This window comes from Balaenoptera borealis, assembly GCF_965194805.1.
Source record: "Balaenoptera borealis genome assembly, chromosome: 10".
Classification (NCBI taxonomy): Eukaryota; Metazoa; Chordata; class Mammalia; order Artiodactyla; family Balaenopteridae; genus Balaenoptera; species Balaenoptera borealis.
The window spans coordinates 100,350,153-100,369,427 of record NC_138874.1 but is presented as its reverse complement, the minus strand read 5'-3'; the positions used below and the strand labels follow the sequence as shown (position 1 = coordinate 100,369,427).

At 42.5% G+C, this 19,275-nt stretch overlaps 1 long non-coding RNA gene across 3 annotated transcripts in view; it reads right to left on the bottom strand.

The window, feature by feature from the left end:
- Positions 1 to 16,621, bottom strand: part of LOC309636189 — a 223,388-nt gene extending 206,767 nt beyond the window's left edge. For all 3 annotated transcript variants that reach the window (XR_014249279.1, XR_014249280.1, XR_014249281.1), the window contains exon 1: positions 12,272 to 16,621. This is a non-coding gene — a long non-coding RNA (uncharacterized lncRNA). The remainder of the gene's footprint in view (positions 1 to 12,271) is intronic.
- Between the last annotated feature and the right edge of the window lie 2,654 nt (positions 16,622 to 19,275).

Genomic DNA, 19,275 nt, shown 5'->3' with positions numbered 1-19,275 from the left:
ACATCTCTTCCAAAGAGGGGAATGAATATTGTTAAGCTCCTACCACGTGCTCAGCCTGTACTAGCTGCCTTTGCATGCACAAATTTAAATATTTTGTCAATCTTATAGATTAGGTATAATTAACTCACTTTTACAGGTGAGGTCATTGAGGGCAGAGAACTTAACTTGCCCGAGGACACATGTTTGGAAATTGACAGTCATTTAGAACCCACGCCTGCCTAACTCCAAAGTTTATGCTTCTTCCTCTCTATAAGACCACCTTCCATGAAGTGTGCAGTGAATACGAAGGGAGACAGTCTTAGGACAGTAGGTGCTGGGTTCACTTTATTGATGATTATTTCACTTGTGCTAGAATTTAGATCCATCATTGAGTAGCTGGGTGAATTTGGCAAGTTACTTAATATGTCTAATTTGTACCCCAATTTCCACATCTGTAACTATTTTGTGATTTTGAAGACATCATTTCCATCCTACAGGGGTGCTGAGAGATTTAGAACCTTTAGACCCTATAGAACCACCTACCCTCACTCAGAATGCTGCCAGAGCCTAACTTCACTGAGTAAAGAATGAGCGGAGATGTTTATAGGAATGCGTATCTGTGTGTGTGTTGGAATAGAGAATATAAACTCAAGTTCCATATTATTTCTTTTCCTCAGAGTCAGCTCAGTCCTTATCACTAGCCTGGGGTTGAACCATTCTCATGTTTCTCAACCTTCTTTTTCTAAATTTTCTAGAGTCTCCTGACTGCAGGAGACCAGGAGAGCTGAATACATGGCTGAGTTGGTTAATCCACAGGATCCAGGATTTGATGGACACTAGAGAACTTGAAAAGAGATACAACCTTGAGTCCAGTCCCTGTGGAAACCACAGGGAGAAGCCCTAAATGTCAGAGGACTGCCCGTTCTAACTAGTGGATGAAAACTTATAGCAGCTATGGTATGCTATAAGGTATGGAATGAGAACAACGTGGACTTTGGAGACTCCAAGCTCAAATCTCAACTTCAAGATTACTGGCTGCATGGCCTTAGGCAAGGATTCTTCTAATGGGCAACCTTGCTCAGGGACTCCTCATGGGTCTGGCCAGAACTTCACTGTCTAACACTCTTCTGTCTTAATCCTCCTTTCTCCCCTCTCCTTTCTCAGATGTCAGCCCTGTATCATGGTCTGAAGGCTTAATCTGCCCTCTGCTGCTCCTTTCTTCTTTAGCCTGCACAGTTGTTTCTTCCAACAAATCTCATCCCCAAGAAAGCTTGCGGATGGGCACATTCACTACCCAGCTTGTAATGAGGATCTCATCCTGAGTGGGACATGAGATACAAATAGTCCCTGGCACAAGGTGGTGGCCTAACTGCAGAAGATTCACCGAGGCAACCTGAGAAAACATCTTGATGGAGAAGGATGCCCTCGCCAGTGTGATAATTCAGGCACTTCAAAGATATGGGGGAAACCACTGCCTACAAGGACAGGAGAGTTGGCTAGACGCCAGTAAGTTCTACTGATGCCCTGCAGCGGATGAAGAGAAACTAAAAGTGGTCAAAAAATAGCTAATGACTGAGTGGGAGAGCCCGAGGGCCATGTTGGTAGTTTAAAGGAAGTTCTTATCTTCTGCAGAGGAAGGATAGACAATGATACTCACTTACAGTTTTGCCCTAAGCCTATATTATCTCTCTTTCCCTCTGTAATAATATAGTCCAAAGAGATCTGGACTTTGGGGATATCCTACAGAATGTCACATTGATCTATTACATTGATGTCATCATGTTGATTGAGCAGTACAAGCGAGAAGTGGTACCAGTGTTAGAGGCAATGGTAAGATACATCGCTAGGGATGATGGGAGATAAACCCTATGAATTTCAGGGATCTTCCATTTCAGAAATGTTTCTGGGTGTCTACTGGTCAGGAGTATACTACGATATCCCCTCAAAGTAAAAGACAAATGGCTTCATCTTATATCACCTACCACAAAGAAGCACAGCATCCAGTAGACCTCTTTGATTTCTGGAGGAAATACATTCTGTACCTAGGCACATTGCTCCAGCTGTATACTGGATGACATGGAAAGATGCCAGCTTTGAGTGGAGCCAGAGCAGGAAAGAGCCCTGCAGCACATCCAGGCTGCAATACAAACATTCCTGTAAATTGAGCCATGTGGCTTCACAGACCCTGTGGGATCAGATGCATCTACAGGGGGGGAAATGATCCTGTGTGGATTTTATAGAAGGCACCAGTGGGAAAACCACAATTCAAGCCCCTGGGGTTTGGGAACATGGCCATGACATCTGCAGTGAAACTTATATACATTAGGAGAAACTTCTCCTCTCACGTTATTGGGTCCTGGTAGAGAAGGAATGGTTGACCATGGGGCATCAAATGACCATGTGTCCATAACTGTCCACTCTGAGCTAGATTATGCTAGACGCAACAAGTCATAGACTCGGACGCCGTAGCAGTCCCTCTATAATATAGGAATGATACATCTGGGTTTGAGTCAGACAGAACAGGACAAGGGGTACAAACAATCTTCACAGGCAGGTAGTCCAAAGCCCCATATTATCCACCACAGTTGGATGAGTGGCCCCTTGAGCTGCACTTATGACCATAGAGAAGGACCTATACAGCCAGCTAAAACCCAAGCTTAGAATACAGGTGGGTCAGCTTGGTATGTGGGTGCATGCAAATAATGGGCAATGGCTACACCGCAGGAGTGGCCTTGAAAGACAGTGAAATGTGAAAATCTCATTGGGTGAAACTGTGATCAGTGTACCTGGTTATCTACTTTGTGTGGAAAAAGAAGTAGCTCAAGATGAGAATATATTTCTTGGATGGCTGCTCAGAAGCATGGAAGGAAAATATCTGAAAGACTGATAATAAGGATGTCCAAGAGACGTGGATGGACGTAGAGACTGTCATACAGAGTGAAGTAAGTCAGAAAGAGAAAAACAAATATCATATATTAACGCATATATGTGGAATCTAGAAAAATGGTACAGATGAACCAGTTTGCAAGGCAGAAATAGAGACACAGATATAGAGAACAAACTTATGAACACCAAGGGGGGAAAGCAGGGGGAAAGGGGGAGGGCGATGAACTGGGAGATTGTGATTGACATATATACACTAATATGTATAAAATAGATAATAAGAAACTGCTGTATTAAAAATATAAAATAAAATTCAAAAAAATAGCATAAAAAAATAAAATATATTTTCTTATGTCATTGTAACACACACACAAAAAAGGATGGGGCTTCCCTGGTGGCACAGTGGTTAAGAATCGCCTGCCAATGCAGGAGACACCGGCTCGAGCCCTGGTCCGGGATGATCCCACATGCCGCGGAGCAACTAAGCCCGCGCTCTAGAGCCCGCGAGCCACAACTACTGAAGCCCACGCGCCTAGAGCCCGTGCTCCACAACAAGAGAAGCCACCACAATGAGAAGCCCATGCACCGCAACGAAGAGCAGCCCCCGCTCTCTGCAACTAGAGAAAGCCGGCGCACAGCAACGAAGACCCAACGCAGCCAAAAATTAATTAATTAATTAATTTTAAAAAAAAATAAGGATGTTCATAGTACAGATATGTGGATGGACCTATTGGTGTGGACCCAAAGAAATCTGCATCTCACATTAAAGCCAACCAGAAAGCATACACCACAGAAGGGGCCCCGAGCATCCAAGTAGACTAAATGACTCAGCCACTGACATCAGCCAGACTTCTACTTCAACCACCCCTGAACTGGGTTGATGGGCACATGAACAGTGGCCATGGGAGCAGAGATGGATGTCACAAATGGGCCCAACATGACAGTCTCCTACTAATGCACCCCTTTTAATTCACTCTCATGACACTTCATATTTCTCTTGTGCTGCACTTACTACAGCTGTAACTAAACCTCACCCCTTTCCCCAAATGGAGACTGAGTGGGGGGAAAAGACCTCTTTCTGGATTAGGCATTTCACAGTTTTTCTTTGTGTAACTGAGAGCGCCTTTATGAAGGGGCATTTGTTGTCTTTCTTATTCCAGCAGGCCCCAAAGGTCTCAATCTGGAAGGAGAAAAGAATAATAATTGGATTTACTAACTTTACGGGAAAGGAAAGGCTATGCAGCTTACAGGTACTGGAGAAGTTACTTTCTTCCTTTCATGGCTTGAGAATGTACTGTCCTTGAGAACTAATAACGTCCTCAGAGATGTAGGTATGCGCACGGATCAACGCGTACTAAGTTAATTAAGCAGATGTATCTGCAAAACATCCCGTCAGGAAAACCGTGCAGGAGGATATGATCTGCCTCCACCCAAGCCTGTGAGACCTAGAGCCTCCAATTTCCTTCCCCATACTGGAATGTCAACAGGTATCTATCTCCATTCGTCCTGCCAAATTTCTAGGACACCATTCCTGACACAAGGATTCAGCCTTCGGAAATTGTACAATGAGAATAAGACAGAGGGAACTGGGTTGCAAATCACCTCACATTAAGGGGGGTGGAGTTCCTCACAGGGAAAGATAGAGAAAGAGTAGGAATCCAAGGGCAGAGAAACTGACGGAAGAACCGGAACCCCTTTAGGAAGGGGTTGCCTCGAAAGCTACTTCTCCACTGAGTTTTGAAAAAATTGTATTCAGCACATAACTTCATGTTTTCCTTTTGTGTGTTGTCTTTGCCTTTTTAAAAAATACACATTTTATTGGAAATATAATATACATGGCAGAACGTATTTACCTAAGTATACAACTCAATGATTTTTATTAAAATGAATATACCTCTGTAACTTCAACTCCCAGGTTAAGTCAGAGACTATTTGCATATCACCTACCAGTCACCTTCCCTTCCTTAAAGGAAACCCATCCCTTCCTTAAAGGAAACCACTGACCTGGCCTCGTGAAAGGATAGAAAAATTCGTACAAACCATCATTCCCATGGAAAATAAGAAAAACTTGATAGGCTAGTTGCAAAAGCCATGCATTTAAAGGCATCAGAGAGCTGCAGAAAGCATGAGGACTGGAAAGAGTGAGATTCCAAGGGGTAAAACAGCACAGGTGAGCTAGGCTTTGCAACTGCCCCTGAAGGCATTTGAAAATTCTGGGTATGGGCCAGAGGCTGCTAATTTGTACTTGGCCTGGGAAGAGCACTGATGCTGAGACAAGTGCAGAAAAACTGATGGGACAGAGCTTGTGGCAGACACAGGGAGGGAGTGGCAAAAGTGAAACACTGAGTGGCTTCAAACACATAACATTATTCTCTTAAGACATTTGCTGAATCTTGAAGCTGCACAGAGCAAGAGTAGAAAGGCCTGAGCCCCAAATCAGAAAAGTACAGTCATTATGAGGAAGGGTCCTGAGAACTATGGACAGGAGTAGAAAGTCCTTGTTATGAGCTGAACTATGTCCCCCTAAAATTCACATATTCAAGTCCTAGCCTCCAGTACCATAGAATGTGACTGTATTTGGATATACGGTCTTTAAATAGGTGATTAAGTTAAAATGAGGCCATTAGGGGAGTCCTAATCCAATGTGACTGGTGTTTTTATAAGAAGAGGAAATTAAGACACAGACATGTTCAGAGGGAAGACCATGTGGAGACACAGTGAGAAGGCAGCCCTCTACATGCCAAGGAGAGTGGCCTCAGAAGAAACCAACACTGCTGACACCTTCATCTGAGGCTACAGCCTCCAGAATTGTGATAAAAAAGATTTATGTTATTTAAGCCACCCAGTCTGTGGTGCTTTGTTATGGCAGCCCTGGTGAGGCAACACTGATTACCTGCAACTGCTTTTCCCGGGGCACCTGCTGATCTGGGCACCTCTAAAGTCTGCAAATCCAGGCTTAGCCTCTGGCAGAGGGCCACTTCTGTGGGACAGATAAAGTAGCACAGCAAGTCTTGGCAGTTACATTAGGCTGAAGTGACAAAATTTAAGACTTGAGGAGCCTCGAACATACTACCAGTCTCCTTGTCAGTATATTTGCCAAATTCTGAAGCTTCAAAGGTGGGGAATCAAAATGCCAAGCCACATATCTCCAGAGATTGGAGCAAAATTTTCTGCTGTTACTGAGTTCAAGGAAAGTCAGGCTCTCAACTGAAATTCCTGATGGCCACAACAAGAAGGAATCAGACTGAAACTTGGACTTAACAAAACTGTGACCCAGCCTGAACCATGCACCTATGACTGGATTAAGGAGATTAGCACTGCCCCCCGTTTTTTTTGTTTGTTTTTTTGTTTGTTTAGCTGTGTCAGGTCTTCATTGCTGCGTGCAGCCTTTCTCTAGTTGCAGCGAGCAGGGGCTACTCTTCATTGCGGTGCGTGGGCTTCTCATTGCGGTGGCTTCTCTTGTTGTAGAGCATGGGCTCTAGGTGTGCAGGCTTCAGTAGTTGCAGCATGAGAGCTCAGTAGTTGCAGCTCATGGGCCCTAGAGTGTGAGCTCAGTAGTTGCAGCTCATGGGCTCTAGAGTGTGAGCTCAGTAGTTGTGGCACACGGGCTTAGTTGCTCTGCGGCATGTGGGATTTTCCTGGGCCAGGGATCGAACCCGTATCCCCTGCAATGGCAGGAGGATTCTTAACCACTGTGCCACCAGGGAAGTCCAGATTAGCCCCTTTGATAGGCACTATTTGTCTATCAAAGGATAGGGTAAATTTACCTGTGGAAGATATCATCTGGAACTCTACAGTATTTTAAGGTATTTAATTAAAATTTACTGTGCATGTAGAAACAGAACCATGTAACATAGCCAAGGGGGAAAACAAATGATAAAAGCAGATCCACAGAGGATTCAGAAACAATCAATTCTCATTATGTGTAGTAGCTCTGTTCCATAAAGTTGCCATGAACACTGAATACTGAATACTGAACTGTTTCTCCAAGTGAAAATATGCGGATAGGTTCCTTTCCAGCCTCTGGTAATTTTTTTCAATCAAAATGCCATTTGCATTATATAGGTTTGATGGACAATAGCCTTATAAAACAAGCCAGCCTTACTGGCATTGAAAACCTGCTCTTCCGTGTAACTCTTTTCCTATATAACAATTAGCAAGTGTCTTAAAATTCTTCCATAGCCTCCTTATCTGCAGAACCTGCCTTTCCCACAAGTTTGACATTTTTCATGCCATATAGCGTGTTGAAATGTGTGAGCCACCAGGAGTAGCTATTTCACATTTTCCTGACCCTGAGTAATGTGACAGTAAATTTAATTGGTATTCAGTGTCACAATAGTGCTGCTCACTATACTTCTGGGTCCACAATTTTAGCTTCTTTTCCATAGCTTCATCATGTACTATCAATGTTATTTAGCAGTTTCTGGAGTGGCTTCACATATGGATTACCAAATTTCCTCTTTCTTTTCCCAGATGTATCATATTGTTGATTTATTAACACTGAACTCACAACCTGTAGCACTAAAACTCGTGCCCAAAGTTTGTATCACATACCTATTTTCTCCATGAGGTACATCACAGCCTTCTTGAACTTAGAAACACTAAACAGCACCTTAACATTATGCTTGGGGGCCACGTGAAATAGCTACGTCGCTAAATAAAGCACAAAAATGCAAAAAACATAGCAAATAAACCACAAAAAGCACACTTGTTTACAGTATGAGAGGTGAAACAAGAAGGCAGAGCATTGCCTTTTTCTACTTTAGCTGGGAATGTGTGCACCAAGTGAATCAAACTTTTCACCCTCTGCACATATCCACAAATGACTATGAAAGTGCTGTGAGTATTGATTTGGGGGTTACAGATAAATTTTAGAAAGTAAGCAGATTCACAAAAGAAATCCACAAATAATGAGGATCTACTCTATGAGTGTGAGCAAAGACTTCAAAATAACTATTATTAATATATTCAAAAGTATAAAGAAAAACTGAAAAAAGGTAGATAATTTCATCAGAGAATTGGAATCTATTAAAAAAGAATCAAATGGACATAAAATTGGAAACTTGATGAATAGATTTAAGAGAATACTGGATCTAGAGAAGACAGGGTTATTTAACTGGAAGAAAGGAAAAACAGGACAAACTAAGGAATTATTTTTTAAAAAACAGAACAGCATAGTGGACAGGTGAGGAACATCAAAGTCAAACTGTCAAAAATGAAAAACAGAAAATCTTAAAAGTAGAAAGAGAAAAAAGCATTAACTCCAAAGGAGTATTAAATTTTACAGTTGCCTATGTAATGGAAACTATGGAAATCATGATTCAGTTGAATCATATCTTTAGAGTTCTAAAACATGATAATAATTATCCTAACTTCTACCACCACAGATTAATTTTTTTCTGTTTTTGAACACTGTATAAGTGGAACTATCATTTTCTTTTGGGTCAGGTTTCCTTTGTTGAACATTTTATTTGTGAGATTCATCTATGTTGTTGCCTGTAGCAGTAGTTCATTCATTCTAATTACTGTGTAGAATACCACTGTAGCAATGACCACAAATAATTTAATGGCACTACTATTTATGCACTATTTGGTTGTTTCCAACTTGTAACTAATATGAAAACTACTGCTATGAACATACTTAAGTGCGTGAGTGTTTTGGTGCCACATTTCTACTGGGTACGTTCGAGGAGTGGAATTGCTAACTCACGAAATATGCAGATGATGTGAACTAAATTGTGTCCTCCTCAAATTCATGGGTTGAAGCTATAACCCCCATGTGAGTGTATAGGAGATACAGCCTTAAAGAGGTAGTTAAGGTTAAATGAGGTTATAAAATGTGTTCTGATAGAACTGGTGCCCTTATATGGAGAGGAAGAGATACCCAAGTTCTCCCTCCACCATGTGAGCACACACCAGGAAATCAGCTCTCTGCAAGCCAGGAAGAGAATTATCACCAGAATCCGACCATGATGGCACCTTTTCATACTGGCTTCTTTCACTTAGCAGTGTGCATTTAAGGTGTGGCTTGCTAGCTCATTTATTTTTATTGCTAAATAATATTCTATTGAATGGATGTACCACACTTTATTTACCTACTAAACAGATTGTTTTTATCAGTCTAACATCTTGGTCACTTCCAGTTTGGGGCAATTATGAATAAAGCTGCTATTCATGTGCAGATATTTGTGTGGATATAAGTTTTCAACTCATTTAGGTAAATATCTAGGAGCACAACTTCTGAAATGTATAAGACTATGTTTACCTTTTTAAAAATAGCATTTTTTTCATTCTCACCATCAATTCCTGTTGCTCCACATCCTCCCTGGCATTTGGTGTTGTCAGTGCTTTGGATTTTAGCTATCCTAACAGGTATGTAGTAGTGTCTCATCATTTTAATTTCTGATTCCCTTATGACATATGATGTTAAGCATCTTTTCATATGCTTATTTGCCCTCTGTATATCTAGTTTGGTAAAGTGTTCAGATATTTTGCTCATTTTTTAAAAATTGGATTTTTTTCTTCTTATTGTTGAGTTTTAAGAGCTCTTTGTATACAGCTGATCCTTAAGGAACACAGGGGTTAGTGGTCCCAACCTTCCATGCAGTTGAAAACATGACCTTTATCCACAGTTCTGTTTCCACAGATTCAACGAACCACAGATTGTGTAGTACTGTAGTACAGATTTAGTGAAAAAAATCCACATATAAGTGGATCCATACAGCTCAAACCCATGTTGTTCAAGGGTCAACTGTATTTTGGATGCCTTCTTATCTGACAACCTATTTGTCTGATATAAGTAGAGTTACACCCATTTTATATATTATGTGTATATATATATGCACATATATAAAATTTCCATCCTTTAAGTTATGTCCTTATATTTAAGGTATGTCTCTAGTAAGCAACATATAGTTAAGTTTGGTTTTGTTTTTATCAGTCTGACATTCTTTGTTTTTCTAATGAGTCTATATCACTTATTTTAATATATATAACAATATAATGAATGATTTATTATTATAACATTATAACATTATACATAATTACTGATATATTTGGATTTATATTTATCATCTTTTCTACCTGTTTTATGTCTTTTTCTTCCCTCTCTTATATTTTTTAGGATTAACCAAGCATTTGTTAATTCCATTTCCCTCCTCTATTAGCTTCTTGGTTGTGCATTCTTTTGTCATCTTTGAGTGGTTACTCTAGTTTAGAGATTCTAATTATCCTTGGCTTCTTATATTTACTACACATTTCATCTAGTTTTTTTTAAGTATGTTGGAAACTTTTTTTTTTTTTTGCTCTTTTTGTTTGTTAAGGTTAACGTCTTAATTTTCCATTCACTTTGTAAGGATACTTTTGCTGGATATTGAATTTTAGGTTGGCAGTTATTTTCCCTTAGCACTTTGAAAGTATTATTCTGGTCCCAGTAAGGCAGGAAGGACAGGGCTAGACCCAAGGACAGCCTTCTCATACACAGACATTAGGCAAAAGGCAAAGCCACCCCCTTGTTTTGCACTTAATGAGATCATGAACATGGAGGAATGGCGTCAGCAACAAGAACATAAATTAAACTTTGAGACACCTGAATACGGAACCCTGGCCATAAAACCGGCAGAGCACGGCCGAGCATGCGCAATAGAACTTCCCAGGCTGCAATGATTGCTGTAAGGCCTTCCACGTGTGGTGTTTGACTAGTAAAGGAAAATTTAAGGGAAAATAGCTTTTAGAGTGCATGTGCAATGGCTTCAGGAGCCCAGCGCTCAAGAAAGGAAGCTGATGTAAACAGGTGAAATCATACCCCTGCCTCCACCTTCCCATTAATGAATATTCCACCCCTAATCTAAGAAACCTCCACCCGGTCAAGGAATTAAAATGAAATAAAAAGGGGGTCAGAAAACCCCTAGAGGTGCTCCTCATTGGCAAGGTTGCCCATACTCTTCTCTGAGTGCATACTTTCACTTTGGCCCTTTAATAAATTGCTTCTTTGCTTCTCTCTATGTCTCAGTCTCTGTATGTTACTCCTTTGCATTCCCTGTCCAAATTCATTTAGACAGGTAGAACAAGAACCTGGACCTTTAATTTGGCCTGTCCAGCAACACCGGGTCCCTCAGGCAGCCATCCCTGTGGGCACACACCCAGGTGCTGCTCATGCCCCGTGCTCCCTCCCTCTGCCTTTCACTTCCCAGCTGCCAAGATCTTGGAAGATTTGAAGCTCAGCAAAGAAGGGAAATCCATTGAGAACAGTCTGTAAAGTGTCAAGCAATATCCAGATATTACCTGTGAAACAAGAGGGAAGATGGCAGCAGGGCACAACCTTTAAAAGAATGACATAGCATTGAGGATACAACGTAACTGGTTAGAACCAATTAGGCCCAAGATGGCAGAAGACTCAACTTCCAGTAGACCTTGAGTCTCATTATACGCTCATTGTAATACATTAGCGTGCTAAACGACACATCCACAGGTGCCCTGACAGTTCCAAGGCTAACCATAAAAGGCCAAAAAGTGGGCAGTGGCCAATTCCTGGAAACCCTTGCCCCTTCCCCGAAATAGTTGGAATAATCCTCCCACTCATTAGCCTATGAAATTACCCAGCCCACAAAAACTAATCACCCTGTATCTTGGGGCCTCCTGCCTTCTGAGATGGCCCACACTCTGTGGAGTGTATTCCTCCCAAAGCCGTTCTCACCTATGAGCCGTATTCTGTCTCTAGAATGTGTATCTCTCTAAATAAATCCATTTCTTACTTATCACTTTGTTTCTTACCGACTTGTTTCTGCAACAAGACATAAAGAACCTGAGCTTCATTAAGTCCTGAGATCAGGTGTGTAATTTCAATTAAAAGACAGTGGGCTCAAGTCCCAATCTGAGTTGTGTGGTTTCACCTGCTCTATTCCTTGCTCCTGCCCGAACCTCAGATTCTTCCACTGGGACAAGATGGCAGCGTAGAAGGCTTGAGCTCACCTCTCACGAGCGCACCAAAATCACAACTAACTGCTGAACAACCATCGATTAAAAAGACTGGAACCTACCAAAAAAGATACTCTACATCCAAAGACAGAAAGAAGAAACCCAATGAGACGGCAGGAGGAGTGCGCTCCAATATAATCAAACCCCATGCCCCCCAGGTGGGCGACCCACAACCTAGAGAACAATTATTTGCAGAAGTTCTCCCGCAAGAGAGTTCTGAGCCCCACGTCAGGCTCCCCAGCCTGGGGGTCTGGCCTCAGGAGGAGGAGCCCCCAGAGCATTCGGCTTTGAAGGCCAATGGGGCCTGAGCACAGGAGCTCCCCAGGACTGGGGGAAACAGAGACTCCACTCTTGGAGGGCGCACACAAGTTCTGAGGCACACTGAGACCCACGGCAAAAGCACTGACCGCATATAAACCTGGGCCACACCTACCTGCTGGTCTTGGAGGGTCTCCTGGAGAGGCAGGGGGTCTCCTGTGGCTCACTGTGGGGACAAAGACACTGCCGGCAGAAGTACTGGGTAATAATCATCAGCATGAGCTTCCCTGGAGGCCGCCATTTGGGGGCCAGAATCCGGCCCCAGCCAGCGCCCACTGTAGGCTCCAGTGCTGGGAAGCCTCAGGCCAAACAACCAACAGGGTGGGAACACAGCCGCACGCATCCGCAGACAGGCTGCCTAAAGACTTCCCGAGACAGCCCTCTAGACACGCCCCTTGACACGGCCCTCCCCGCCAGAGCCAGGATGCAGCTCCACCCACCAGTGGGCAGGCCCTGGCCGCTCCCACCAGGAAGCCTGCACAAGCTTCCAGCCTTCCCCCCCAGGGGGCAGAAACCAGAAGGAAGAAAACTATTCAGTAGAATCCGGCAGCCGGAGGAACCGAGTCTGCAAACGCAGACCAAAACCTACCCTGGGACCAGCTGGATCCTGGCCCTTGGGTGACGAGAGGGAGTGTACTGCTGGGACACACAGGACGTCCCCTACAGAGGGCCGCTTCTCCAACGTGGAGAAACATGACTAACCTTCCACATATGTAAAAATACAAATAGAAATTTAGAAAAAAGTGAGACAGAAGAAAAATATGTTCCAGACAAAGGAACAAGATGAAAATATTCTGTTTTGGGGGGCTTCCATTGTTTCAGTAGAGACCTTAGCTGTCATGCATTGTTGATCCTAAAAGGTGGTTTTTTTTCCTGATCACATTTAATATTTTCTGTTTCCTTTAGTCTTCAGCAGTTTTTCACTGTCTTGTATCTACAATATGTGCTTTCATTTAATTTTATCCTGCTTGGGGTTAGTAGAGATTCTTGAAACTATGGCTTGATGTCTTTAATCAACTTTGATAAATTCTCTGTCATTCTCTCTTTAAATATTGTTTCTGCCCCCATTTTCTCCTTTCTGCCTTTTTGTGCATTGAATTACATGAATGTTAGACTATATGCCATGCCGTATATGTCTCTTATTCCATTTTTATGCTTTATGCTTTATTTTTCTATGCTCTGAATGGATGCTTTCTATTAAAAATCCTTCCAGTTGACTAATTGCAAACATATTCACCCTATCCTCTTGGCAGGTAGCTAGAGTAGGGGCATAATACCTCAATCCAGTGAGGGGATTTACTTCTGTGAGGCTCAGTTTTAGACTTTGTAGGGCTTGGTCTAGCCTTGATTCAATGCTACTTTTATCTTGAAGTTCTTGAAGAGTCCTTGGGTATTTTCCTTGATTCCTCACCCTTAGAGGGTCTTGAACTTCAATTTGTTATCTCTTTTGTAATGTTAGATTGCTGAAAGTGCCACTTAGCTTTTCAGCTACATTCTGCTATGTTCCTTAAGCCCTCTCTCTCTCCCCACCCCACAACAAGCTTTTAAAAAAATGGTAAATGGCTCAAGGGAATAACTATGTCAGACTCACATTCCTGCATCTTGACCTCTCAAGTTCTTGTAACCTTAGAATCTCCCAAGTGTTTTCAAATAGATTATATTTAAAAATTTTATCCAACTTTTCCTACCATTCTTGGTGAGAGTATTGATCTGTCACAAGCCATCTAAATAGCCATAATACCGTATTTTTTTATCATCTAAAAAATAGATGTTCAGGAAAATCTTCAGTAAAAAAATCCATACCAATGTAAACTGGAAGATTGAAAAGACTCAGCACAGCAAAAGGATAATCTGGTCTCTAATATACATCGAGAGGGCATAGCCTCCTATGAATGAGACATTTCTCCCAGTTCCAAAGGAAGAGCTGTAAATTGAGCAGGGTCCCACAGTAGACCTGGGAGAAACCAAGCAGAATATCATATGTTAAAAAACAACTTCCAAGTGCCCCACATAGAAGAGATGTGAGATCAAGACCTCTCTGGGAATTCCCTGGCGGTCCAGTGGTTAGGACTCCGCACTTTCACTGCCAAGGGCGTGGGTTCGATCCCTGGTCAGGGAACTAAGATCCCGCAAGACATGTGGCACGGCCAAAAAAAAAAAAAAGAGACCTCTCTTTGGTTACCATATGATACACACACACACACACACACACACACACACACACGCACACTATATACTGAGGCTGTGACCTCTGAAGGACTGGAAAAAGTAGATGTTTGGCATAAATAATTAATTATTAATTAATAAATTAATAATTAATTAATTAATTAATTGAATGTGTGATTCTTTCTTGATGTCTGACTTGTCTGGCAAGAGTATAATCTCCCTGAGGGCCGGGACAAGGTTGTCTTTTGCGCTATTGTAATCTGATTAAGTATTTCAGTGCTTGGCATACAGCATGCATTCAGTAAATTTTAGCTATTTTTTTGGAAACAAAGAGAAGAGGCACCTTTAAGAGAAAGTGTCCCTTAGAGAAGCAGCAATACAAACAAACCACAATTATCAAAGATTCTTAAAGCTGAATGTGCTTGACTTGTGTGTCACTGTCAGACTGCCCTGGAGCAGGAATCAAACAAGCATTTCTGAAACTTAGCAGTTTGTTCATTCTCTGTTCTCCACCTTCCATATTCATCTGTCCCACTGGAAAGAGGAAGGTTAATCTTCTCATATTAGATGCTCCTGGCCTCATTGAGTTTCATGTGGTATTGAGTGGGTTGTTAAAAAAAGAAAAATCCAAAAAGAGACCAAGGTAATGGTTTATGTGAAGTAACTGTAATATTCAAATTAAAGCTATAAGTCAGCTATGCAAATAAGCCTATGCCCAGGGCAGAAATGCAATCAAACAGCCTGCAGAAGGAAACTTAATAAGCACTGCATCTTCTTCTATTACCCTGCGAGTAAGTTTCCTGAGAGTCCGGGTCTTGTGGGGACACTGAGAGTGTAGCTTCAGGCATTCCGGTAGTTCTCACAGCAACTGTACTGGGACCTGGCAGCATTCTAAAGCTCCAGGAAGGGTTGAGCAGTTTGCATCTGTGTCTCCATCAGAAGGCATTAAATATGCATCTGATCAAGATAGTAGTCAGGAATATGAAGCGCCTATGGGGGAAATTGCTTGAAATGATAGCTATATGTACATGCTTTCCCTCGGAAATGGCTTTGGGACTAAAATTCTCACAGGAGAGTTGGTTAGAAAATGGAAGATTATCCAAAGGAGACTGGTTGTCGACAGTTTTGGGGAGGGGTAGACCAGAAGTCATGGTTAGTCACCTAAGATAGGACCCAGTCTTACCCCTGGAATTTAATTTGTGCCATTTGCTGGTGGCCATAGAATCATAGAAGCCAAGTGACCGTCCATCCAGGTTTGCCCAAGAGAGTTCCATTTTAAAACTATTGTTCCAGGATAATTGTTACTATTACTCCCTTTCACTCTTAAACATGTCCTGGTTGAATGATAAATTATATGATCAACGTACAAAGTAAGGATTTTCAAAATCATTCACCTTTCAGATAAGTCAAGTGCTCAGTCCAATAGCATAGGAAGTCACACATCTCATAGCCCAGATTTATGTTCATTAGTGATGAGGCTGGTAAATTTCCTGTCTCTAGAATTTCTCAGGCACAAGCTAGATAAGGAGATGAGGTAAAGGAGATTCAGATGGCAAAAAGGAGGCTGAGACAATGACTACAGTGTTCTCTCTTTCCCTGAGATTCAGCAAGAATCAGAGGTTCAGCAAGAAACAGATCCAGAGGGGAAACAGTTTCTCAAGTTTCTGCAAGGAGATGGCAGCTGAGGAAGGGTTCTGAGTCTAAGTTCCTCACTTTCTTTATTAGATCCTGATCGGGGAGAAGAAGTGAGACAGAGGTAAAAAAGTCAGGGTGGTTATAGGTACTACATGCCCCACCCTGCCCCCCAATTGAAATCTGGACTCAGGCTCTAGTTTGGATTCAAGGACAGCAAATTCTTGCTAGATGTGTCAGCACCTAGGGATTTTTCTCAGCCAGGATAGGGTAGTTTGTGCTGGAGTATTAACATTTTAGTGGCTTAAAACAATAAAGTTTTTTTTCTCTGCCACACTTTCCATCATGTGTTGGCTGGGAGCTCTCACTCAAGTCATAGTTACTCTAGAACTCCATACTCCCATGGTCACTGAAGCAGGGAAAAGGGGAGGTAGCAACTCACCCCCTAGCTCTGAAAGTTTCTGCCTCTTCTGACACTCATCACTTCTACTTACGTTTCACTGGCCACAGAAAATCACGTTCACATGGCTACACCTAATTTCTTATGGATACACCTAATTTCTTATCTTGTTCATGGAAGGCAGGGAACAGGAACTATTTGGAGAATAGCACCAACAGCACAGGTTTATGGGAGAGAGTCCATAGCCAGCATGCCCAGGTGCCTGGTACACAGCAGAAGCCATGCCTATGGCTCCCTCCCGAGAACATCGCCATCCTTAGGAACCCTTCCCTCCCAGCTCCTCTCTTTTCGAGGAGACACCAGCACTGGAGACTGTTTAGCCTGGGGACTCAGGAGGGGAAGAAACCTGGACAGTACTCCTCAAGCAGGTGAAGAGTTATGACATGAATCATAGGCAAGGACTTACTTGCTATCTTCTGGCCCCAGCACATCAAAACATCAGCAGCGGCAGAAGTGGTAGCAGCAACAGAACTAGTATTTATTTATATGGCACTTACACTGTTTAAAGGGCTTCACTATGCATTTACTCCTCACAACATTTATTTGAGATAGTTACAATCAGTGTCCTCTTTTTACAGATGAGAAAACTGAGGCAAATGAGGTAAAGTAACATCTCCGAGGTCAATGGTTATTAAGTGTCTAAGCTGGGATAGAAGACCAGGCAGTTTGTTCCAGATTCCGTGATCCTTTACCTGTGTGCTAGACTGACTGCTTGGGAAATCAAGACATATCTCTCTCTTTTTGTGTTTTGTTTTTTTTTATGTTTACCAGTTTATTAAAAGATATGATAAAGGATACAGATGAACAGCCAAATAAAGAGATACACAGAGCAAGGTCTGGGAGAGTCCCGAGTGCAGGACCTTCTGTCCCTGTGGAGTTGGGGTATGTCACTCTCTTGGAAGACACCTCTCTTGATGTCATTAGATGCTACTGGATAACCATAGATGCTATCGGGTAACAATAGCATCTAATGGCATAGCATGTACTAAAATGGTGTTTCCCAGGCAATGGAACTCCTGGGGGCATATGAAAGGATTTATTGATACCTTAAGAGCATTAAATCGCACTGAATCACATGGTGATAAGTGCGGTTCCTTTTCGCTGCTTTGTTCTTTGTTTCCCAATCCTTCTAATTATGTCAAAAAGCAAACTTAGATGTCAAGGACGTACTGGCACTAACCATCCCTTATTAATCTCACTTTGGAGGAAGACAACGAAGGCCTCCCTCAGGCGCAGTCTTTTGCCGGCAACAGTGTCTGCCTAGAATTAAAAAACATTGTTTTGTTTGCATTGTATGTACTGTTATTGTTACTGTCTATTATTGGAAAGTGATGCTAGATTTCCACTGTTTCATTTTAAAATACACTTGTTTAAGTAAAAAAAGTGAGTTGATATGGTAAAGTCGAAAATAAATAGCATGGGTGGTAATCAGACAGGCCCCAGATGGTGCAAGCGGCGGGTCAAAGACTAGAAATTGGGAAACAATATTCTGTAGAGAGGTTTTCAGGGTAGCAAGTTGGACTTGGGTAGATGATAAATTCTTTTCCTTTAAGAATTAAGGGGGACACATGGCCTGAGATGGTAGCTAGCTGTGTGACGCCAGGCAAATTTCCTACCATCGCAGAACCCCCAGGTTACCATCTACAAACTGGGAGAAATAAAACTTAGCTCTCAGGGTTTTTGTGACTATTAAGGCATATCATGGGGAAAATATTGCCTGGCTCACCTTGCTAGGTGTTGTGAAGATCAAGCATTCATTCCATTTTAAGAAACCTACCGCATGCTGGGCAGTTAGAAGACAACCTCAGCTTTTGCCCTTGTAGAGCTGGGTCTTGTGGGAATTTACACAAAGAATAGCAACCAGAGAAACAAAACCATGGAACTGCCATTTATCAAGGATTCACCAGAGGCCAGGTGCTGAGCTAAGTGTCACATGTGTATTTTCCTATTTCATCCTAACAATAGTTCTGCGAGGAAGAAGGTAATTATCATCATTCCCATTGTAGATGGGAATCCGGAGACTTAGAGGGATAAGGAGCTTACAAAAGGTTATGAAATCGGTGAATGGTAGAGCCGGGATTCAAACTCACAAGTGTTTTCTTCTTAAAACAGATGTCATCCAGGAAAATAGAGGCGGGATGGATTTTAGCAAGGAGGATGGAGCTGCAATAAAAGCATGTAACAGTCAGTCCGGCAGGCACCCAAGCGCTTTGTGGATTGTACAGCATTAACACAGGAAACGTGTTGGTACTCATTATTCCTACTGCATTATTTTTAGAGTCAAATCTTCCCCAAGGGACATTTGAAGTTCTCCGAGTGCCTGGGGAAGCGTGGGGGGGGGGGGGGACTTCCTTTATTAGAGCCTTGTTCCTCCATGCTTCCCAAGATTTCTCGCACACAGGAATCACCCCCAGGGATCTTATTAAATGCAAATTCTAAGCCTGGAGTGGCACCGGAGTTTCTGCATTTCTAATAAGCCCCCATGGTCTACAGACCACAGTTTTTCTAGCAAGGTATTAAAGCCCTCAGAGCCCACAGGGTGGTGATCTTTCCCCCACCCTCCCTTGCAAAGTGCCCTCCTAGGCTCTAAATCAAGGTGTAGCCCAGGCAACAGGGTGGGCAGTTTCCCTGCCTCAGGGGAAATGGGCAGGACCAAGTAGGGTTGGAGGCACAGCGTGGCAGCTTCAGCTCAGCTTGGAAAGGCGGGTGGGGGTCTGCTGGCTCATCCATCCCCACCAGCAATTAGCCAGAGGGAAGCTGGTCCGAGGAGCCATTCACATTTACAGGTCGCTCCAATAGCCCTGCCCACACTCACGCAAGGGCACCACAAAGTGTGTATTATTGAGGGTAATGAAAAAGCC